A 25,101-nucleotide genomic window follows, 5' to 3' on the forward strand; every position below is an offset into this window, starting at 1 on the left:
ATAGCCTAAGGGCTTAAATACGAAATAAACACACACTCTCACAGTCTCACACACTCACTCACACACGCACACACACACACACACATTCAGGAGTGTCTAACCCAGCTGGACCAAGCTGAAAGCTTTCACCACATCACTAATTATGACAAATCTGTATGATGATGATGATGATTATTATTATTATCATTATTTATTTATTTATTTATTACAGTTTTAATTCTATTTTTTTGCCGCATTTCATTGTAATAGAGATTTCCAAGATTTGACTGAAGATCTTTGGACTGTTATTACACTTCTGCTTCCAGAATCATGGTGGGTACGCATCTGTGTGTGTATATGTTCGTGTGTACACTGCGCCAGTGCCAGCTGGACCAGGGGGATATCCCTACCCTCTATTTCCCACTGGGCAACAGAATAAAGAATAAACACTTACACTTCTCCACACAGATATACACACACACACACGTAATTCGAGAAGTGCAGCCGAAAATAGGGCTGGTGGGAGAAATTTTACACAAATATTACAATAATTACACGATCAGAGGCGAAAATAAATAAATAAATAACATTTTAAAATCACATTATATTTTAGGGCTTTTAGGTCAGCGGTAGATCCATTTTAAGATCCCAGTTTAAGCCTATGAAAGGGTTTTCAATGTTTTCTTCTGCTGAATTTCCTCATCACATATACTATCATTTATTTTCCTTTTCATTGACTCAACTTTATCTCACACGCAAGTGTGCGTCCTAAAAGTAATACATCTGCACCACTGCAGCAGATTTTCCTCACTCCATTTTTAAAACTTTTTTGAAGATGGCGACAACACAAAAGCATCTACTTAACCATAAACTCCACAAGGTTTTATTGGTCATATGCTTCGGTAGGCTGAGGTTGCTTTTCTGCTCACCATGTTTGTAAAGAGTGGTTAGGTGAATTACTGTATCCTTCCTGTCCACTCAAATCAGTCTGGTCATTCTCCTCTGACCTCTCTTCATCAACAAGGTGTTTCTGCCTGCCATACCACATTCCAAGTCACCCAGATCACTTTTTGTATGTACTCTGATGTTTGACGTGAACATTAATCGATGCTCTTGACCTGCATCTGCATGACACATGATTAGCTGATTGGATAATTTGCATGAATGCGCAGGTCTTCCTATTTAAGTGGACAGTGAGTGCATGGTAACTATACTCTGTACACTGTGAGCATATATAGTGAATAGGAGGCCATTTGGGATTCAGCACAACTGTGTTAGTCGATTAGATTGAAATAAATAAATATAAAACATCTGATAAAATTATATTCTCCTCCCATGATTTCTTCTAGGTTACAAAGTGACAATTTTCCACCATCATTTATGTGATATGGAAACTGCTGCTAATGTTCACTCAGTCTGTGGCAGTATATAATTATAAGCTCATTAATATCGGAATACATTTGAATAATAAACCTATAAATGCGTTGTTGTTTTTTTTTTTAAAGATGGAAACAGCACAAAAGCATCTACTTATTTATGGAACAGAGTGATGGACCATTTTTGCTCACAGTGCGCCAAATCAAGAGCCATTTCAGAAACCCAATTAATTAAACACACTGAAGTCCTTGATCGTGTGCCCACAATGCCAGACTTCTGCTTGTGATAGTCATTGTGTCTGGTCTAGAGGTCATTAGAAACCCTAACATCTGCCTCTTTTAGTCTAACGATCAACCAACAGCCGTGTTGCCTATTAAACCTGTAGCCAAAGGATATAAAAAAAAACGCCCAGGCTCAATCCTCACATGCCACAACCCTGCCAAGGTGGAGGATGGAGACGAAGACAGGCAGCGTCGGCAGACACAACCTGGCATGAATACCGCTGTGCAATCAGAATCAACCACCAGGACTCACTTTTCCTGATGATTACCGTGATTACGACCACACGAAGCTGTACAATTAGACAAATTTGGTAAACATAGTATTTATCTTACTGTAACTGCATCTTCCTTTGCTGGCAACCTCAAAAAGTACAAATAGCCTGGTTGTACATGAATCCGTCCTGGTTACAGATTTATAATGAATATAACGAAACTGGCACTCAGTTTACATGCGTTGCATTGTATGCACTCTTGTAAGCTGCTCTGGATAAGGGCATTTGCTGAATGCTGTAAATATAAATGTAAATCGAGTATAAATGTAAATCTATGACGAGTGGAGTTTGGTGTCAACTTTACCATAACAACGTGGTGTTTTTGTATCCTCTCAATAGTGTTGACAGAGTTACTTTGGGTTACTTTTGGTTACTGAACATCAATGAATGATAAAGCGGGTGTGGCGGTGATTATGATCAAAAAGTAGTAAAATGAAAGGGAAAAAAAAGAAAGTACAATAGCGTATCAGGGGGCAGGGGGCAGGGGTGGATTGGCGGTTAAGGCTCTGGGTTACTGATCGGAAGGTCGGGAATTCAAGCCCCAGCACTGCAAGGCTCTGGGTTACTGTAAAAATACCGTATCAGGGGAAAGTGGTGGATTGGCGGTTAAGGCTCTGGGTTACTGATCGGAAGGTCGGGGTTTCAAGCCCCAGCACTGAAAGGCTCTGGGTTACTGCCAATCTGTCATTGTTGGACCCTTGAGCAAGGCCCTTAAGCCTCTCTGCTCCAGGGGTGCTGTATCATGCTGGGGTATGCAAAGAAAAGAATTTCACTGTGCTGTAATGTATATGTGATCAATAAAGACTCATTGTCATTAACTAGTACAGTAATAGACTATTTATGCTAATAAAATCATTTTAGGATACAAATAAGACAATACCTTGGACAGCGGTAGTCATGATTTTGGATGGTTTGTGAGGGTCAGATTTTGGCCAGTGGGATATTTTCCTCACACTGACTTGGCAACCCTGTAGGTGTTATAAGTTCAGTTTTTTAGCCAAATTTTCAGCTCACCTTGTTTGTTGTTAAGTCTTAAATGATGTCATTCTTAGCAAGACAGCAAGAAGATGCATTACATAATACTTAAAATGTCAACGCTAGGTCAAATCAGTCTGGTCATTCTCCGCTGACCTCTCTCATCAACAAGGCGTTTCTGCCTTAAAAAAAAAAAAAAAAAAAAGAGTTTGCTTTAAAAAATATTTGGGTTAATGAATTTGTATTTGCAGGCCAATCTGAACAAGGACGAAAGGACGCTGCGTATTTTGGAAAAAGATGAGGAGTGATGAAGCCGTCAGCATGTGGAGGCTGTTCATTTACATATTCCATTACACACTGATTTAATTTGGCCGAAACCAAGACCTCACACATTAAGGTTTACACATGCACAGTGTAGTGTTAATTTAATGGAAGATTCAGCTTCATTCAAAACAGCTATTATTCTGTCTATAACCTTGTGAGTGATTCGAGTACCTGTGGCAAAGTTTGACGCAGGAGTGATTTCTTTTAAATAGGATACATTTGTTATTATTTGATTTTATAAATAGAAAAAAAGCCAATCTTGCAGTAGACACAACACACACACACACACTCACACCTCAATTACAGCCTGTCTGTCATTAATCCCCCAGAAAGCTCAGCACACAGCTTCTTAATGACTCAGAAGGGGAAACACATTTTGTCCTTCAGCTCTCAGGGGGGCCATCATTCACAGACAACACTAACACACTGCCTCCAGCAAAAAACACACACACACACACACACACACACACACACACACACACACACACACACACAGGGTTGTAAAACCATCCCTATTCTCAAAAAATATGTCCCTCCCGAGACCAGCATCTTCACCTGTACTTCCCAGTCTCACATTTTAAACTCGCACACTACACATTTTTCCCTCTATATCACCAATCCCCGAAATGATGTTCACATGAGGAAGTATTTTCAAGAGCAACGACACCGAAACCCTGTACTCCAATTAAACTACTTTGTGTCAAACTGTTTTTGCATTCCTGGCATTCATTTTCTATAACCGCGTGGCTCAGACAGTATTTCAACTACAAGGCCGTTTCTATAGTAACCGCTCATTCATTTGTATGGCAGAAACTCCACATAATCTTAAGCTTAAAAATAATTAATGTGAGGGCGGATGGTGGCTTCGTGGTTAGCACGTTTGCCGCACACCTCCAGGGTCGGGGGTTCGATTCCCACCGTGGTTCTGTGTGTGTGGAGTTTGCATGTTCTCCCCATGCTGCGGGGGTTTCCTCCGGGTTCTCCGGTTTCCTCCCCCAGTCCAAGGACATGCATGGTAGGCTGATTGGCATGTCTAAAGTGTCCGTAGTGTATGAATGGGTGTGTGAGCGTGTCTGTGAGTGTGCCCTGTGATAGATTGGCACCCTGTCCAGGGTGTACCCCGGGTTGTGCCCGATGCTCCCTGGGATATGCTCCAGGTTCCCCGTGACGCTGAAAAGGATAAGCGGTATAGAGGATGGATAGATGGATGGATGGATGATAAATGTGGCATTCGACTTAACTCGGAAGTGGGAAGTCAGAACTTGGAATTACATCATTTTAGACTCCTGTACGTTTGAGCTACAAACCATGAACGCCTCCATGTTTGTCTTTTGTTAACAACAAGCTAGTTAGCTAACTGGTCTGCTTGATACATATTTACCTCCTTAAAACAGCGAATTGTGTAGTCAGTGTTATAGATTTAACAAGTGAACATACCTGTCTGTCGACTGATCTAAAGCAAATACTAGTATAGACAGTACAACTCATTTAAAGGCAGGCCTGTCACGATAACTCATTTTGCTGGACGATATATTGTCCTAGAAATAATTGCGATAAATGATATTGTTGTCATTTTAAGACCATTTGAAGCCACTGATCTAATGATAATATAATAGCATAATTTATGCAAGTACACCCTTACAAAGAGCAATGAACTTTTAATTCTTAAAAAATATTCAGACACTGGAATTGGAATGTCAAAAAAAAAATTATTTCCTAAATAAATGAAACATAAAAAAATAAAAACCACACAAGCAAAATAAAATGGACTGTAATAGAATATTGTGAAGTGTTTATGCTTTAGTTATTCACTGTGCGTGTTTTAGTGCGTTGTTACGGAAAGAGCGTCTTCACAATGTGACTTACCGTTCTATATCGCGCGCTACTTAAGTTCAAGTTCACGTGTGCATTCACGTCATTTTGTCTGGAAGCAAGTTTAATTAGGTTTATGTTGTGTATATTCAATTCAATTCACTTTTATTCGTATAGCGCTTTTAACAATGGACATTGTCTCAAAGCAGCTTTACAGAAACATATAAACACAGGATACAGATTTTTATATGTATCTATATTGTACATGTCTGATTAATCTCATATGTGTGTATAGGATGCGTTTGGATGAGTTAATTAACCCGCTAGTAAAGCGCTTCAGTTTACCGCTGTTCATTCACTGTTCAGCTTCAGCTCACGCAGTTTAAGCGGCTCAATCCCCGACATTATAGACTATGACTGGATTATTTGAAGCAATAGAACTTTTCTTTCTAGATTTTTCTTCTTCAGAAAACATTACTAGTGCATTGCTAATACCTTACAGGGTTATTGACTCGCAAAAGAAGGAATCGATTCTGAAGAGCTGAAACGAGTCGTTAGTAATTCCAGACATACTTCCTGTACTAACCTATGTAGGTTTGCAACAAAAAGCCCCTCCTCTGGTCTTTTTCGGCTGCTCGCTGACAGCGGTAGACCAATCACAACAGACTGGGACATCTCACCAATCAGAGCAGAGTATGCTCTCTGAAAGGAGGAGTTTAGAATGAATCCTTTAGAACGAATCATTTAACGAGTTGTTTGTAACACCGGGGGCTGGGGGAGTTTATGCTGCAGTTTAAATTATGAGCACGTTAAAGTGCTTTTTGACATTTGATGCATGTGAATCTGTTGTATGAGACCTTTAAAACAAAATTAAGCACGTCTCAAAAACCATAATAGGTGCACTTTAACACACATTCTGTTTGAGAAACATTATCTGAACCATTTTGTATCATGGAAAGAAATATTTGGCATAGCTTTTAGCATGACGTCAGTGTGCATGTTGCTTATACTTCGAGAGTCCCAGTTTATTACGCTCTAGTACGTGTGTTCTATACACACTCGTAATTCATATTCAAATGACACTAGTGTGTACCCATGTGCTGTTAATCGCTCTCGCAGAGGTCTATTCAGTCCACTCACAGACACTGCTGGTGCTTACACAAAGAACGACATGAAGAGGAAGAAAAGATTAGTGTCGAAATAGTGAGAAAAAGGTGGGACCGGATTATTTTCTGGTCACTGTGTTAGATTCAGTCAATCCCATCTCTCTCTCTCGCGCTCTCTCCCTATCTTCCCCCCCATCATTCTTTTCCTTCAATCCCCTATTTCTCTCCCTTCAGAACAGATGCAAGCAAGCAGAGATAATTGAAGCCCGAGCAGTGGCTCTAAACACACGCATCAACCCCGCGACCGACGAAGAGATGGTTCCCATGACGATGCCGTACATTACAGTGCATCCCACCGTGCTAAGCCTGGGCAGAGAAAGAGCAGAGAGTTAGTTAAACCACGTTTCTCAACATTTCGGTAATGAAGTGCAGATGGATGCACACACACACACACACACACACACACACACACACACACACACACACACACACACACACACACACACACACACACACTACATTAACAGAGAAAATCACAGCGATTGCAATCAAAGAGGCATTACACTTTGGGATGCAAATCAACACAACAGTCACAGCTGGAGGTTTCTTCACGTAGTAAGAAAGACCGTTCAATTAGGCGCGAGTTGTTTTGATGTAAGGTTGCAAGTTTTTACAAATCACTTCACAAAGTAGTTTTGGAAACAAGAAATGGATAGTTTTCTTGGCGGAGACAAAAGAATAACAAATTGCATTATTAATGACAGACACAAAACCACACGATGAACAACTACGTGAAAAGATCAGACCTCCTTTGCTCTTTCCATTCTGATCGCAAATTGAAGCAAATAGATGTCTGATGATCACAAATATAGCAGCTGGGTTTGTGTAAAATACTTTGATTTGACAGTAGCTCGCATTTCGGTTGCAAAAGCAGAAGATAGCGGTGTCTCTTTGTAGTCAATGTGAGTGAAGGGAATTCTCTAAAGATTCTGGATCCTGTCACACGTAGATGGAAAGACACAGGTCACTGAGCTCTCTGTCTCAGACCAATAGTGAGATTTCAGAGGCATTGAGACATCGTGTGTGTGTGTGTGTGTGTGTGTGTGTGTGAGTGGGTGGGACATAGATGACATGTTGACTGTCACTCTTAAAAGCACCAGAACCTCTTTGCCCACTGAAGTATTAACAAAGACCCCAAAGACCCTGAAAGTCTCCCTCTCCCTCTCTCTCTCGCTCTCTCTCACACACACACACACACACACACACACACTATAACAAGAAAAATCTTTTTCTTCTTTCCCTTTAGTCCTTGCCCTCTTTCTCTTCCCTCCATTTCTTCTTGTTCTTTTACCTTCAGTCCTAACTTTAGTATTGTCCTTCTTTTCTTTTCTTATTCCGTCCGTCTTTTTCCTCTTCTTCCTTCGGTCAATCATGTCTTCCTTCCGTCCCTACTCTACCCTGATTATTTTCTCCTTTCATTTATTTTCCTTCCTTCCTTTCATCTGCTTTCTTTATTTTTTTCCTTACTTTCCTTACTCATCGTCTTCCTTCAGTCATTTCCCCTCCCTCTTTCTTTCTTGCCTTCGCTACCACTCCCTTCCACTCATACCTCTTTCCTCTTTCTTCCTTCCTTTATTTGCTTGATTGTTCTTTCCTTCCTTATTTCCTTTCTGCCGTACTTCATTTGCGACTGTCCTTTTCCTTTTTTGCCTTCCATTCTTTCACTTCGTATGCCTTTATCTTCTTTTGCCTCTGAAACAAAACGAAGTCATGCAGACTCCTGTGAGTTAAAACAAGACAAAGAACTCAGACGGAACAAATCTATCAGATTAGAAAAAAAGATAGATGAGAACAAGAAAGAGGTGTGTGTGTGTGTGTGTGTGAGTGTGTGTGTAGAGGACGAGCACCTCTTTTCTCATAGCACCTGGGAATCCAGTCTGAATCCATTTTTAATGTGCTGTCTGAAAACTGCTGAAGCTAACACACACTGCCTGTGTCATTATTTATTACGGGTGCATATGGAAAGCATCATAAAGATGGAGCTACTGCTGAACTACATACAAATAAATCCATATGGCAGTAAGTGTTACTAATGAGCCTGGGATGAAATGCACAGGTGGAAGATACATTTAAAAAAAAGAGTGAAGGAATAAGAGTAATGGAAGACACCTATAAAAATAAGTGAATGCAAACGCTAGTGACAAACAAACAGCAGCAAAAGAAAACGTATTTTTGTAAAGTGTCTCTGTGTACTGGCTTCTTTTCAGTCTTATATAATTGGACAAACAGTTCTGTAAAGTTTTAGTCTGAAATGTTATATTTGTAAGGCTCAGTTTGTGGATTTTATTTTAAATAAACGAAAACAAAAAAAGGTACTGAAAGTTCGCCCCCACCTGATTAATCGGAAAAATAATCGGCCAACTAATCGATTATGAAAATAATCGTCGTAGCCCTATCACTCTCTCTCTGTAATAATAATAATAATAATAATAATAATAATAATAATAATAACAACAACAACAACAACAACATGCCTGTTGACTGTCACAATATATCGTATGGGACAAAATCAAAAGAATATAAATATACAATAAACACATGGGTCAAATTATCACAATTAAACAACTAAATAATTATGCTTAAAAACAAAAACACAGGGGTTGAGGGATATCACAGCTGGCTGCTTTGTTCTCTGAAAGCCACTGCCAATTCAGCAAAAACAGAAACATGGAGTAGTAAATCAAAAGTGATAAGGGCATTGTTCAAGGACTGAGAGAGAAAAGGATAGATGAACGATAGTACTACTGAAAGTGTGTGTGTGTGTGTGTGTGTGGTGGGGGATATTTGTCAAACCTTTATTTCAGACATGCAGTTAAAACAACAACAACAACAACAACAACAACAACAACAAAAACCCTCCACACATCACCAGCTTCATTTCGTCTGCAGACGGAGAACCCCTGATGGTGCTCTCCTCAGGTTGGGTTGTCTGGTGAAGCGAATTGCTTTCATGAAGCGAAGTGTTGCTGTGATGTCAGCCTTCACGAGAGCAAGACTTCCTGATTCCAAATCCTGATTTCGTGTGCATAACCAATAAAAGTATCGTAAACAGTGTTCCAGGTACATTTTTTTTTGCGAGTCATGGTTATCTTGTGATATAGTGTTCAAAACAATCCAGTCTTTATACATGCTCTATACAGGCTTCATAAAATATATAATTAACTGTTAATATACTGTATACACCAATCAGCCATAACATTAAAACCAACTAATATTGTGTATGTCCCATAGGTTGCCATCTTCCCATAGTGCATCCTGGTGCCATCTCTTCCCCAGATAAGCGACATACATGCACCCGTCCATCCACATGATGCAAGAGAAAACGTGAAGAAAAAAAAACAACTTCGAGAACTGACTGTTCACTTCCTGCATAATATATTCCACTGCTACACAGGCGCCACTGTAATGAGATAATAACTGCTATTCACTTCACTGATCAGTGTTTGATTGGTGTATAAACAGTAATATAATCGAAATGAAATATTTTGTCCAAACAATATAATATCTTTAAATAAAATAACAATTGACATGAATCATCCTGTTCAAAAGTTTACACCCCCCTGGCTCTTAGAGTATCGTGTTACCTTCTTGAGCATCAGAGAATGTTTGCACCTTTTGTAATAGTTGTGTACGAGTCCCTCAGTTGTCCTCAGTGTGAAAAGATGGATCTCGACATCATATAGCTGTTGGAAAGGGGTCAAATATGCAAAAGATGCTGGAAAAGCAAAGAATGTGCAGGACCTGGAGGATTTTTCTGAAGAATAGTGGGCAGTTTAACTGCTCAGGACAAACAAGGGACTCATGAACGGCTCTCACAAAACATAAAAACAGTCATTGATCATCCAGGTAACAACACACAGTGTTAAGAATCAAGCATCTGTAAACTTTTAAGCTGGTTCACTGGTGTAAATTCAGTTAGTATTGTGTCTTCTGGACTATATGCAAACGTCTGTTATGTGAAATAGCGTATTCAGGGCAGGACTAATTTTAATTATCACCTTTTTTTTTTAAATTATTAAAATCTTGCAGATTCTGCAAGGGGTGTGTATATTTATGAGCACAGCTGTATATGTGAGAAGTTTTGACTGAACTGGAGCTGTTGCTCAGTGTTAAACAAACGCAAAGAAACATTCATTTAAAACTAATAACGAACAAATACAAAATGAAGTGATCTACCTTTTGTCTAATATTTGCCAAAGCAAGTGACAAAGATTTGTGCAATCATTCTACAAATTGATAGACATTCATCTTGATGACCCCCACTCCAAACAAGCTTCAGTTCAAGTATTTCAAGGCAATGTATCAAGCAAGAAGAACTCCAGAACTGATCCTGGGTACTGGGTATTCAGGAATGTGTTGAGTTAAAACAATAATCTAATTTGAAAAACATGCTGAGTTGAGTTTTGGAAATTTGCTAACATTAACTGCCTATATTTAACTAAATTAGCCTCATTTATTAACGATGTCTAATGTCAGGTTAGACTAGGATTGATTACAGTAGCTAAAGTAATTGGCTAGGCAGCAAGTCGAAGTCTAGCTAACGGTAAATATTGCAAAATTACATGGATTAGATGATGTTTTCCTTTAACAGTTTTAAATAATAAAAGCTACATTTCTGAATTTAGTTGACTCTTTTCAGTGTGATAGATACAGTATATCTGTATATTCTGTACCTTACAACTCAGCATAGAACACCATCCTGTTCACCTTCATCAAATTCTTGGGAGGGACACGTCTTCCACAGCATAAATGTAAAGAGTGAAACATCTGTCCATCAGCCACTAAGTGCTCAGAGCCTCCCCCTGAGCCACAATAAGAGACGAATCCCACTGAGAATGTAGACAATTCCTTTTTGTGGGACAGCTTTCAAGGCTTTCCCTGATTTCAAATTCGCCAGAGGCGTAAGATATCGTATGCGGTCTGTCTTTGTGGATTTGTTCTTGATTAGCCTTGAGCAGTGAAGTACCAGCTATGTCTCTGTCTTGGGCTAATCATGATACAAATGTAACTGATTCGAGCTCTTAGAAAAAAAACTGACCTATGTAGGCTTTAATCTACAGAATTTCCATGGGTAAAGAGAATAGAAATGTGAAGAATAGAAATGCTTAAATTAAATAAAGAAGTGGGCTCATTTGGGCAGTTCAACCATCTATTGGTGAAAGGACAGAAATTGAAATGAATGCCTCCTCTACCAACTTGCAAGCATTTCTTGATGAGGCGCTTTACTGGAATCAGCTCCATCTAATGGCACCAAGTTAAGATTACCAAGCAGCAAGAAAAGGAAGACATTTAGGTCCAGCACCTGTGATGCTATATAGACAGTAGTGAATTGTATGTGTAAAAAGCAATGGGATCCTCAGCTAAGAGTAAATTGCCACACTTTACTTAATGTACTGTTCTAACATGGACTGATGGATGGCATTAATTAGGGAATGAATGGAAGACTGCTAGGAGAGGCTGTGGAGGAAAGCTGAGATAAATGTAGAGGTAAATGGGAGAAGGGTGCATACATTAAATATACTCTCCCTACCTAGACAACTACCTGATGCAAGACTTTAACCTTCTCAATCAGGTTACCCCAGTGACACCACACTGACGTTCGCATTAACAAATGGGAGGTTTAAAGTGATGGAATGTATATAAGAGCCGGCTATTACGGTCACATAGTAATGTCTTATTTTGCCCAATCAGGAATGCCAAAAATGAACAAAGGAGCACTGCTCATGCTTTCCATTATGCTCGACAGTCCCCAAGAAATCCCAGATTTCCATTTTGTTAGCCTCCCCGCCATTCTATCTCCCCTGCTTCTCCCCCTGAGACGTCTGAGACCGGCCCGGGAAGAGGGCGAATTTCATTTTAACTGCATAAATTGGATTCTGGAGGTTGCAGGAGCGACAGAGCTGGGAGGGATTCGATTTCTCACCTGGACGGGATGTTGGCGGGAAGATTAGCCTAAGGCAACACAGCACAAGATTTTAATAAAAGGATTTTCCCCGTTTACAGCAGTGGCCACCCATCTCTTTGTTCGGTGCTTCACTTTGAACTGATTGGTAAAGCAATCTTCTTATTCTTAGCCACATAACTAATTAAACACACAATCAGTCTGCTTGATGGGATAAATCAGTCAGGTATTGCAGACTGGAGCTGTATAGGAAGGTATATCACAACAACGATGATTACTGGTCCAGACGTTAGACAGTGTGTAAATGTTCCTGGGAATGACTTACTAAGAAATTAGTTTTAAGAAACGAGTCCCAGACTTAATTTGAGAAGAACATTTGAATCCTACAAGAGCTTACAAGAGTTTGTCAATTTGCATATATGGAGACTCATTCACTCCATGTGAACATCAATTGATCAGCTTCAAATTGTAGAATTGGTTACTGCGAGTTTTCTAGAAGGATTGAGCTGTGATGTTGCTTATTTATATCAATTTCACTCAAGTGTAACAAAATTATTTTAGTTTTTCATATTAATAAAAAGAAGCAATGCAAAAGAAATTCATAAATGAAGACAAACAAGACCAGCTATTCAATTAGGACAAACGAAACGGCATTATAGAAAAGGAAGAAGAGTTACTGTGATGATGGAAGCTGACATGCTGAAGTAACTCCGCTACATTATTGGAAGATTTATTGCACGCCACGCTTTTTCGCCGTTTAGTCGCCATTCCTTTCATTCTCAGCTTTCTGTGAGCTTTGGCTTTTATGGATTTTTGTGGGTGTCACTAAATGCAAATCAGCTGTAGCATGAATGCCCTATACAAAGAAAATCAGTTAACAAAACTTTTATAAATCTGGTGATAATCTTAGTTCTTTACTAAAAGACTGACGAATGAGGCCAGTGTATTTCAAAACCCAGACATATTTCATAAAAACTAACCTTTACTTGTCCTGATTATAACGAATGCCACTGTTCCAATGACTCCCAGGATTTCTAAATGCCATTGCTTAGCCCATTAAAAAGTTAGAGAAAATAACAACTCTGCTTTTCCCTTTCGTTTAAAATGGTCTTTCCCTCTAAACACTCTGATCAGCAAAGCTTAACATAGGACCATTACAAATTTGAGAAACAAGGAGCCATATGTAATGTAGCCAAACCCTAAATGGTTTATTGAACAAAGGTGCATTTGTAAAGCCATTGAGCTTGTTAGAGATTATTACTGGGGAATGTCATTCAATATACGTATAATCAGTTGCTACTAGTTACAGCAGGACATCATATTCCAACACTCCATAAAAAGATCATGATCTGAACTAGAACTTAAGATATCAAAAGCACTAAATTTAGGCTAAAGTATTTTTTAGCATGCATACATGAGTTCCCCTACAAGGCTCGTCTCAGCAGACAAAAGAAGAGTTAATACGAGATGATTCATTTAAAACGGAGAATTATTATTCCCCTACATCCTCGCTCTGCTGTAGACTTCAAATGACGGTTTCTGAGCATGGCACGACTTGTGCGCTTCCTCACTTTATAATCAAATTCATATTCCTCACTAAAGATCACTTTATAGTCTTCTTCAAATTCTCCCAGTGGTGGAATGGTGAAGGTTGGAAACTCCTTGATTACTCTCAGTCTCTGAAGAGATCAGTTATTTTCCTGTATCCAGAATAGGAAGCTAGGCCACCTTTCTCCAAACACTCGCTTCCTCCCCACACAATGTGTCCATGTCAAAAATAGGGCGGTTTGTTCCATCATTGACTTTGCTTCACCGCACGTTCCAGTACTGTTTTTAGCATTTCCCTACCTACTATTCATCATTTCTCCTTGTGGGACGACCTTTCGCTCAAGTGAAGTTTGTTAGATGAGCCTCTTGGTGGCATGAAGGAGTCAAGATAACGGTTCAAGAGATTTCAAGAGAAGAAATTACCCAGTACCAATCGTGATTTGGCACAATATCCTGTAATGAACAGGACTCAAACGATGTGTAAGAATCCACCTGCAGGAGTTTTATGTCTGAAATCAGAAATGAGGGTAATGGTCAGTGACAGAAGTTCAAGATTAGACCAGACAAAAAGCAAATACAAAAGAATCGTCGGTCAACAAGGCAAGGGACAAAACTCAACAAGTTGGCAAGACTTTGCAATAAGACATAAAAACACCAGGGTGTAAGCAAGCAAACTACTCAAGGGAGAAAACACAAAACAGGTGAACACAACTGAGGAAGAAGCCAATGACAAAACAGTGGAGGACCAAAACCAAAACTAAGGCATATGGAGAATTAGTGACACTTACTTTTATTTAACACAATAAAGGGGAAAAACAGTTTCTTGCTTTACAACTCTCCTCATGTACAGCCCATTAGATGGACATAAAGTGCACTTCTGAATCATGACTATTGTATCAAGCTCACAATAAGGTGTTGTCCATTTCCACCATGTTGAACTCTATTCCTACTCTTGCTGGTGTGGCAAGAGAAACAAACAGGGACATGGGTGGAGCTAGAAATAGTGCAGACCATTAATTGGTCAAACCCAATCTCACACAATCTTGGGATGAAATCATCACAAGTTGTCACTCGAGTTTGATGTCCACCATTTTAAAAAAAGGCACTATGTGAAACAAATTAGGTAACCTAAATCAATACACCAATTAGAGAACTCATTTCTTCCTGAAAACCATTATGCAACTGAGCAATAGAAACCCAGCTCTTAATTCAGACTGTATGGTGCTGTAGCATGCTATCAAATGCAAAAGCACTAATCAGGGCTAAAATGCGGCTTACAATAAAGCACAGCAAGGCTAATCTGTTTAAGTAAGTGCTGAGCATTGCTCTACTTTCTGCCCTCCCTTCATTTTTCTTCCCCATCCATCAATTTCCTGTCTTGAGTTCTAATTAGACACTGGATACCATGAGGAATCTCCAGAGCTGGCTTGTCTGGCAAGGTCTGCAATTTTGAGTTACGCTCCTGAAAGACAACATTAAAAAAACACTGATAAAGATGTCAAGCTTACATACTGAAGAAGAAGGCAAGTAAATATTCTACATATCTTATTTCGAAATAAGAAAAAGAAACTAAAGCTGATGACTTGGAAATTTATATGCAAGAAAACTGGAATAAGTCTAAAGGCTGTATACTGTATAAAAGTGTATTTCTGAGCTAAGAGACATCACTAGAGCAGACTTGACATGACCTGGTTGGATAGGTAACAATCCTTTTGGGGCTTTTCTTATACTGGTTAGATTTAGGCCAGTGGAATAGGTAGGAAAGCTGTCAAGATGTCTTTGTATTTAACTTCATCGGGTGTCAAATTAGCTTGATTTCTTCATTACATGTAATATTCTGCCTATTTATTGATTTATTGGAGCCATAGAGCTGAACTTTCCATAGGAATAACTCATTGGGTCAAAATTGACATTATTTATAGATCTGCTGCTGTCTTGAGTTATTGAGGTTTGGATAATCGTGGATAATAGTGACTAATGACTATAAGAACTCACTAATAATTGTAATAGTTTTCATAATGGTGGGTGCACCATATATGTACCAAAATAAATAAATCAAATAAAATCACAGACCTCTGGCTATGCTTCACAAGCCTCACTTTGAAACTCACTGGTCTATAATGGTCTTAACCTTTTATGCGAAAAAGAAATACTGAGCTGCATCTGAGGCTCTTCTCGTACAAGACTCTATAGCGTAGTCTCTGCACTGTGCTGAAACACTTGTGGCAAACGTACACCCACAAATAACTCCTTGCCATGCAGCTTTTTTCTAAAATAGTTCCTGCACATGTAGATCTGGGAAAATAAGCGCCAAGGCTCTTTACTGAATCCCAAAGATCTGAAACTCAGCATTTTTTTTTTTTTCCAACAACTTTGATCTTCACTTCGAAATCTGGGTCACGAATCTATTTAACAGCTACCATTGTGCCGTCGAACCCTGCTGCCTGATTGGAAATGGAAATTTATGGAGATGTGTATAATGCTTACGTGCTGTAAAATAAAATAGGGAAGGCACAATTTAAAGATCGTATTTTGCAGACTAGCAAGATTTCCCTCTTATTAACAACTTACATATCTTAATATGCAGAATACAAGCCTAAATATTAAATCTCTCTCTACTCTAAGCATTACTACCTTCTAACTTCTATTAACCTTCTTCTCTTTAACATAAGGCTTAAATACAGGTTTGAATGCTGGATGTAATCAAAATGAAGTGCATTCAGGACAGAAAATCCCAAAACAACTGAGTCCGCCATCCACTTTATGGCAGAGAAATGTAATAAAACATGAAGGAAATGAAATGCAGAAGGCAAGTAGAGTTTAGCACAGCGGGCGTTGATGACTGCAATCAAGAACCACACGTTCATCTAAGTCATAAAGTGGATCGCTTGCGTGCTGTTTACCTTCTCTCGTGTGCCTGGTCATGGTCTTACACCTGCAGATGATGAATTAGTGTCTGTTTAGGAGGAGGGGAATGTAGAAGAGTGCTCTCAGAGGTCTTCTAAACATTTCCTCTTAAGGATAGCCAAGATTGGGTCAAATTAAGGTTCTAAATATGGATACAGACACTAGTTATATATATATATATATATATATATATATATATATATATATATATATATATATATATATATATATATATATATATATGTGTGTGTGTGTGTGTGTATTGATATATATATTAATATATGTTTATTAATTTATATTAATTAATTTTAATTAATGTATATGTATATATACACACGAGTGTGTATGTATATATATATATATATGTTTGTGTGTGTGTGTATTGATATATATATATATATAATTAATGTTTATTAATTTATATTATATAAATTAATTATAATTAACGTATATGTGTATATATATATACACACATATACGTATGTGTGTATATATATATATATATATATATATATATATATATATATATATATATATATATATATAATATTTAGGGGGGGTGCATCTTAAGACTGGATTATATAACAAACAGCAGAATCAATGATGATTACAAATTATACTACTCGAGTATAAGACCTCCTCTTATTACTTCAAATGCATTATTGATCTCACCACACAACAGTAGTTAACCATAGCACAGTGGACTTGACCTGCCACATGCAACTTATAGCCATGGAACAAGATATACACTCTCAAGCCCCTTGCTGGCTCTGCTCTAGAAGGTGCATCAATCCAGCTGATCGATCAGATGCCTCGATAAATCTTCACTGACACAGAAATATGCACAGTATGAGTAGACTGTGCTAGATCAGTGCCTGTCAGATCACTATGATGAATTGGAGACATGTTCAATTAGTTTGCTCCTATAAGAGAGAGACCGAGAGAGAGAGAGAGATGGAGAGATCCAGGGACTCAAGTGTGTGTATATAATAGATGCATGGTGATAATTAAAAGACTCTTTGAGGGCCTGAAAGAAATTAGAACATCAAATTACCGTGGCTAAAGAGGATGAATCGTGCACTTCTTTTTTAGCAAAGAGATCCATTTAGCAGCCTGGAAACCATCATCAGAATGAAGTACATGTAAATATTTTTTCAGTTCCTTTCTAAAGCTTCAATAAAACTGGTATACACTCCGCTGAAAGCCCATCGAGTGGATTGTAGCCCCCGGATAAGACCTCAGTTCGTATTTTTCATGACCCCTGACTTGGTGGTGTAACGTTATTCAGGAAGCAAGTCTTTGTAATGTGGTTGTAGCTGCAGCAAGATTTTAAAGTGGTTATTACTGCTGGCATTCTCTCATGCATGCTTTAATTACATGCAAATAAAGACAAGAACACTAAGGTCAGAGCTTCGGTAATGATTGGCTGAGGACGTGACTTTTATTTAAAATTCTGCAAAACAGATCAATTAGGTGCATTCACTCATGCATGCTTAGTTACACCCACACATACACACAAGCTCTAAGAGCAAATGAGTAGTGCTAGTCAAGGACCTTTCTGCTGTATTACACTATTTAAGGGAGAGTGGGGTTGTAACATGCATCATTTTTTAGGGGGCCAAGCACGGAAGGTGCGTAGGCACCCTATTGTTATTCTATGTTTTCCTCATCTTCGTCTTTTGCCTACGGTGTCTTTGGCAGCCCATAGAAGCATCTGGTAAAAAGTTGTGAAATTTGGCACACTCATTAGGGAGGCTCTAAGGGACATTCTGACCAAATGCTGCCAACGGTCTAGCGCCACCATCAGGTCAAATTTATATGGTCATAACTTTTGAACCGTGTGTCCAAAATTTAAAAGCCATCTAGCCTAATAAAATTTTCCACCATCTTGGATTTTGTCAAAAACTTTTTTTTCGCTACTCCAGTTGTCCAATCATCACCAAGTTTGGCAGATATCATCTTCAAAGTTAGCCCCACAAAAGTTATCAAAATAATTTTGAACACTCCAAACGGTTTGTCTGGAATGGACCGACAAATTTGACAGCAAAGCCACCAAACAGGTAGTGACGCTGTATCTCAGCAACAACTTTATGCACTTACGCAAAACTTGGTAGGCAGCTTCAGGACCACGACCTGAGGCTACACAACATATTTCATAACAGTGCAACCTACTTGTCAAAGGTTTCAATAACATGATAAAAAATGCTTACATCTAACTGCCATTTCTGCTATTCCTCCTCCAAATTTTGTCCAGTCTTCTCATATCACCTGGAGACCTGTCTGAACAAAAGTTATGAAAGGAATACTGATACTCAAAACCATTCTCCTGTAATGAGCTGACAAATGCGTGAAGCTACAAATCATTCTTGAATCCCTCTTATGCGTAAGAATTCTAAAGCTTGTGTTTTTGACACATGATTGATACATTTATTCATAATAAACAAATAGCACTTTCTTGGTAATATCAATGGAAATTCCATCAATGTAAAAATGTGTGGGGTTATTTGTAACATGTTACAAATAATGTAAAAATTTTTGTTGTTAAGTATGTGCATAAATGTTGGGCGCAGAATGAAGCACAAATACGTCAGTCACATGACTCGTCACATACATCAATCTGACATTTGGTGAACAATTACTCTTAATTATAGCTGCGATTTAAGTTGCCGTTCTCTTGCAGGCAGACAGAGTTGGCTACTGAGCATGCTCAGAGTGAGTGTCACCATTGTAGCTAGCTTACCACTGATTTGAGCAATAGATAGTGTAACAACTGACCCTTCAGACCCGACTCCATTCTTCCCTAACAACTGCATTTTCCAAGACTTCTCCAACAGTTAATAAGTAGCTCTAAAAATGGCTGCGATACAGATGATGCTAATCTGTGCCTCTGAATTATGGCCTACAGCAGTGTGGAGGATTAACAAACACACAGCCTCTGTATAATTAACACTCACTTCAACCCACGCATTTCCACACTGCCATCATCTTGCCTTTTGGGCTGAACATGAGGTCAGTTTACCCCTTTAAAGGCTAGTGGTAAAAATTCAGCTCTGACCTTTCATATTTCGAAAGATATGAGCCAACCAAAAGCCCCCAAAGAAAATCTTGTTCATGGTTTTATATTGTATCGCTCACTGGATTAGCTTCATTTAATTCTAGAGGTTTTAATTCTGCTGTATGCAATCATCCTCAAACTCTCTCTCACACACACACGCACCTTCTGCCTCCGCCTCAAATGGAAATAGACCCTTAATGATGTCAAGAACTGCACATCCTACCTCCTCACTCCTCTTCATCACTCCTCTGCAATGCTAGCAATCCTATACAGAGCAAACAACAATCGTAGTAGTGCACATACTCTGCCTCTGTCTCTTTCCAGTACCATTTTGCACAAGCAGCTGTAATGTTATGAGAAGGCAAGTGATAATGATATGCAGTTAAATACATGAGCTTCTCCTAATCTTAGAAACCAGAAAGCTCTGGTTATCTCATGCAATACACTGAACTCACTTAAGACTCTGCAAACCTCTTCTAACACCCTGAAAAATCCTCACCCCTTCCAAACTCACAAAAAGCCCTTTTTGGTCATTGTAAAAGCTTACTACTGCGACCTGCATTGCTGAATACACCCTGCCACTGCTATCTGCCAAATATTTTTAGATTTCCTAAAAGAGGTCAATACCCTACACTGGGGCTTTGAGTGTTTATCCACAGGCCTCACACCGAATGGAAAATCTATGGCATTTACTCTGTGCGTACTTCATACAACATACGTTCGCTAGTCACTTTTATAGGAACACCTGTAAATCTGCTCATTCATGCAATCATCCAGACAGGCAATCATGTAGCAGCAGTGCAATGTATACAATCATGCGGATACAAGTCAAGAGCTTTGGTTAATGTTCACAGCAAACCTCAAAATGGGGGGGGGGGGGTGCAATCTCAGTGACTCGATTGTTGGAGCCAGATGGGCTGGTTTGAGTATTTCAGAAACTGCTGATCTCCTGGGATTTGCACGTACAACAGGCTCTAGAAATTACACAAAATGGTGCGAAGACAGAAAGAAATAAACCTTCTAGCATTTTTTAAGGGTGGAAAAAACGCCTTGTTGATGAGAGAAGTCAGAGGAGAATAGCCAGATGATCTGACAGGAAGGCTACAGTAGCTGAACTAACAACTATTTACATCTCTGGTGAACAGAAAAGCATCTCGGAACATACAACACACCAAACCGCGAGGCGAATGGGCTACAACAGCAGACGACCACATCAGTCCTGTCAGCTAAAAGCAGGAATCTAAGGCTACATTGGGCACACATTCACCAAAACTGGACAGCTAAAGATTGGAAAGTGTATATATTTTTTTTTTCAATCTTCAACTTTCCAGTAGAAACAAGCATAGAAATGAGCGTAGATTTGAGCACAGAGAATGACACATGAATGAATTTGTGTCTAATTTATTTATTACTAATTAGCTTTTGGTATTGTTGCATGAATTATAATGTCTTTTTTTAATGTTCAATTAATTAACTACAATGTAAATACTTTATCAGTATAAAAAAAGTCAGTTGTGTCAGGAACACATTTCTCCATAAAACAATAAAATGACAATGACAGTAAAACAAATAAGACAAAAAAATTTAAAACGCAGTATATTTGTTCATTGTTTAGACAATACCATCTCTGCTCAGATTTTAAATACTATGTGACAACGATCTTTATCTGAACTTCAGATTTTCAGTATTATTCAGTCTCAATTTTGCCCATTTTAGAGACACACTTACTACATGAAAATGTATCAAATGTACAAAGTTTTAAAATTTGTAAACCCAGATAAGCAACAGTATTGTAGTAACGTGACAGTATGTTATGCCTTCATTCAGGTTTTCTCATGCACCAGTACAAGACCATATGAAACTATACACATAGGAACCCTGCTTATGAGTCTCCTTGCGTGTTTTCTCACCTCATGTCCATCAAAACACACCTCCAAATTGCTGAGAGGGTATCTCCAGTCCGTCAGCAGAATGAACAACCCTGTGCTATAAATGACAAATGGCAGATTGCCCGAGCCTGACTCAAGACATTTTGCGTTACTGCATCAGATGGTGCTGTAAACATGGTGTCTATACACCATAGCCACGGCTCAGACTGCCTCACCCCATAAGAAAATATGCTCAATTTTAGAGTATATCCCAGCAACGAATTTAGGTTCCAATGTAAATAACCGCCTCCAACCTTATCAAATGCATTGCAGCTAAGTCACTTTAAAGGTGCTAGCAGTTAAATAGGTGAAGTACAACACTTCACCGATTTGATTGATTTTTTTATTCTTTAAACCTACCTCCCATTAATACCAATGTACACAAAGCCACACCCCAGGATCTGTTCAGTTAGATGAGTGTTAGCATTTTACTTTTGTCCACTAGGCCACTGTTATAGCAATATAAACAAGTGAAAGTTGACTCATACTGATCTGCTGCTGCACGAGTAGTTGAAAGTGCCTTCGCTGTCCTGTTTTTTGTTTTTTTTTGGTAATGAGCTCCCATGAGTTTTTCAGCTTACCGTCACTCCCAGGGTTAGCTAGTTAGCATTGTTAGCTGCACAGAAGCTAGTCAGCATTACATACATTTCCATTACCTGGTTCTCTAAGTGATAAAATGTATTTATCAGTCCATTCCATGTCCAATTTCATCCCCATCTCCAGAAATATATTTCTCCATCCTAGAAAAGTTTCAACTATGTTTCTTGACATTAAAAAATGTAATAAAATTGTTTTAAAAAACTTTAAAACAATATGGTTTTTGTTCATGGTTAATTATCTGATTGTGCTGGATGCTTAGTGGATCCTGCCATGTTTTCCTTTCTAAACTAATCAAGATGAGTCGAGAGTGAAGGGGATTTTGGGAGTATCTATAAAAAAAAAAATAAAAAATAAAAAAAAGAGACTGGATACCCTGACTGATAAGCAGATAGCGCCAGAGCACAGTATTTCTAATGGGCTTTCTCAACCACATCATGGTCTATCTATTTTCCAGAATTTTTAGTCCTTAGTGAGAAAGAAACCTGACTATTGCACCTTTTAAAAACAACGAAATAGACCTCAAACAATGAAATTCAGAATGGATAATGCCATCAGAATATATTGAATGACACATTTAGGCCAAACCACTCATGGCATCCAATCGTTTCCCCCCAAGACACATCGTAACCTCATTCCACTCCCAGTAAATTCCAGACACTCAATGTAATAAAGCTTATTAAATAAATAAATAAATAAATGAGCTCAGCATACTGGGGCAGCCACCACCCAGAGCTCATCAATGCACTGAGACCGGGTTGACCTCGACTTCCTAACATACTCCCTCAAGGCATTTTTGCGCATCTGCACATATTGTCGTCCATCACTGTCAGAGACCAGACTCCAGCAGGACGTCTGTCATTTTTCACACTTGCCTCATAAAAGACTATCAAATTTACATCTGCACAAGCTCAGAATCTTGTTTAGATTTGAGGTGGATTCATGTCAGAAATTCTCCACGTCGGGCCGACTAAGAGTTTACGATTGGGGCTTGTATTCAGATCCCATGGCTATTTTCCCTTCATGAGCACAGGTGGCCCACACAGGCTGTGATTTCCCAACAGGATACTCCAGAGCCGCTCAGATCTCCTAATGAGCAGTTGATGAGGGAATGACATGACGGGTGTTCTTATATTCATTTTGGCTAATGATGAATAATGTACCATTCAATCTATGATACTATGATCACTATGATATTTAGGGCTGGGCAAGATGACAAATACAATATTGACACTGAAATAAATTATGTCTCTTTTCTGAGATATCGCAGGTATCATAATATCTTTTAGAAAAAATAACTGGTTTTGAATTGAATCTTTTTCATTGTAAAAGTTAATTATAATGATAAAATGTATTAATTCATAATGAATAAATGCATTTATGTATAAATATTACATTATATGTGATACATGTATCAAAAAAGTCTTCAGATAATATTTTGTCATATTACCTGCCCCTACAGCCATTAATTTGGGATGGGTTTGATCTGTTCCAGTGTTCAACTGATACATCATAGTGGAAACATAGTTGGCTATGAAGTATCAATTGCAATCCAAAGGGACATAATTCATGTTTCGACTCAGTATCCATCACAATCACTTTTCCTTCACTTTTCCAGTTCTTCATCTCTAAAGCATCTAACGTGGCCACAAGCCAATGTAGCCTACTTTGCTGCTGCTAATCATAATTAGTGGATATTAATTAGAGGTAATTAATTCACATTTCCATCCACACCTGAGGACTCTGTAATCGGGATAGAATAATCCATCCATATTCTGTACCGCTTATCCTACACAGGGTTGCAGGGGAACCTGGAGCCTATCCCAGGGAACTCGGGGAACAAGGCGGGGGCACCCTGGATGGGATGCCAACTCATTGCAGGCCATAATCACACACTCACACACCCATTCACACACTACGGACAATTAGGAAATCAGCCTACAACACGTCTTTGGACTGGGAGAGGAAACCGGAGTACCAGGAGGAAACCCCTGAAGCATGGGGAGAACATGCACGCTCCGCACAAAGGACAGAGGTGGGATTTGAACCCTCAACCCTACAGGTGCGAGGCATCTAATAATAAAAGAAAATAATAATAATAATAATAATAATAATAATACATTCTTTCAGTCTATTGTGATTCTCTCTTGAGCTGTAATGATGCACTTATGATCATCATAATCAGAATTTTACACCGCTTTTGTTTACCTGAGCAGTAACATAACGTCTGCTGAACCGAAAATGTAGTTAGGGCTTTCAAATTCCCTTTAAAATTGTATTAAACTTGTAATTATTTAAACGATGTAGCCTTTAAATTCATTCAATATTAACGCGAGTATGATGTCATACTGTCACAGACAAAACAGACATTAACAACACTGTGTGTTTGAACTGCATAACTTCCAAGCAAATCACGAGTTGGAATATTACACTTTTAATTATAAACATTCATTTTTTTATTCTTCAAATTAATCAAGTAACAGTTGTTACATCATGACCTAATTAAGGAATAAAACACAAAGTGGCAGGCAAATGACAAGGCAGTGGGAAATCATTTTACAATAACAGCAATTTGCCATATATATATATATATATATATATATATATATATATATATATATATATATATATATATATATATATATATATATACATACACACACACACATATACACACACACACACACATATATATATATACACACACACACACACACATATATACATATATATATATATATACATATATACATATATGTGTGTGTGTGTGTGTGTATGTATATAAAATCTCTTAGTATTTTAAGTTTATGAATGACATCCCATGCTTTTGATCCATTTCTAGTTACTTTTAACGTTACGGAACCTCCACGAGACACATTAGTTCCTGTTATCACTTACTTTATAGCAGCTATAAACAATTGTTTGTCTCTATCTTAAAGTTTATAAGGCATGTGGTATAATCACTATTATTACTTATT

General features: G+C 38.4%; 1 protein-coding gene across 9 annotated transcripts in view; it reads right to left on the minus strand.

The window, feature by feature from the left end:
* LOC108260062 (RIMS-binding protein 2) overlaps nt 1-25,101 on the minus strand; it is a 141,093-nt gene that overhangs the window by 59,914 nt on the left and 56,078 nt on the right. The gene's annotated exons all lie outside the window — the stretch shown is intronic.

The sequence above is a fragment of the Ictalurus punctatus genome, chromosome 28 (genome assembly GCF_001660625.3).
Source record: "Ictalurus punctatus breed USDA103 chromosome 28, Coco_2.0, whole genome shotgun sequence".
NCBI classification, from domain to species: Eukaryota; Metazoa; Chordata; class Actinopteri; order Siluriformes; family Ictaluridae; genus Ictalurus; species Ictalurus punctatus.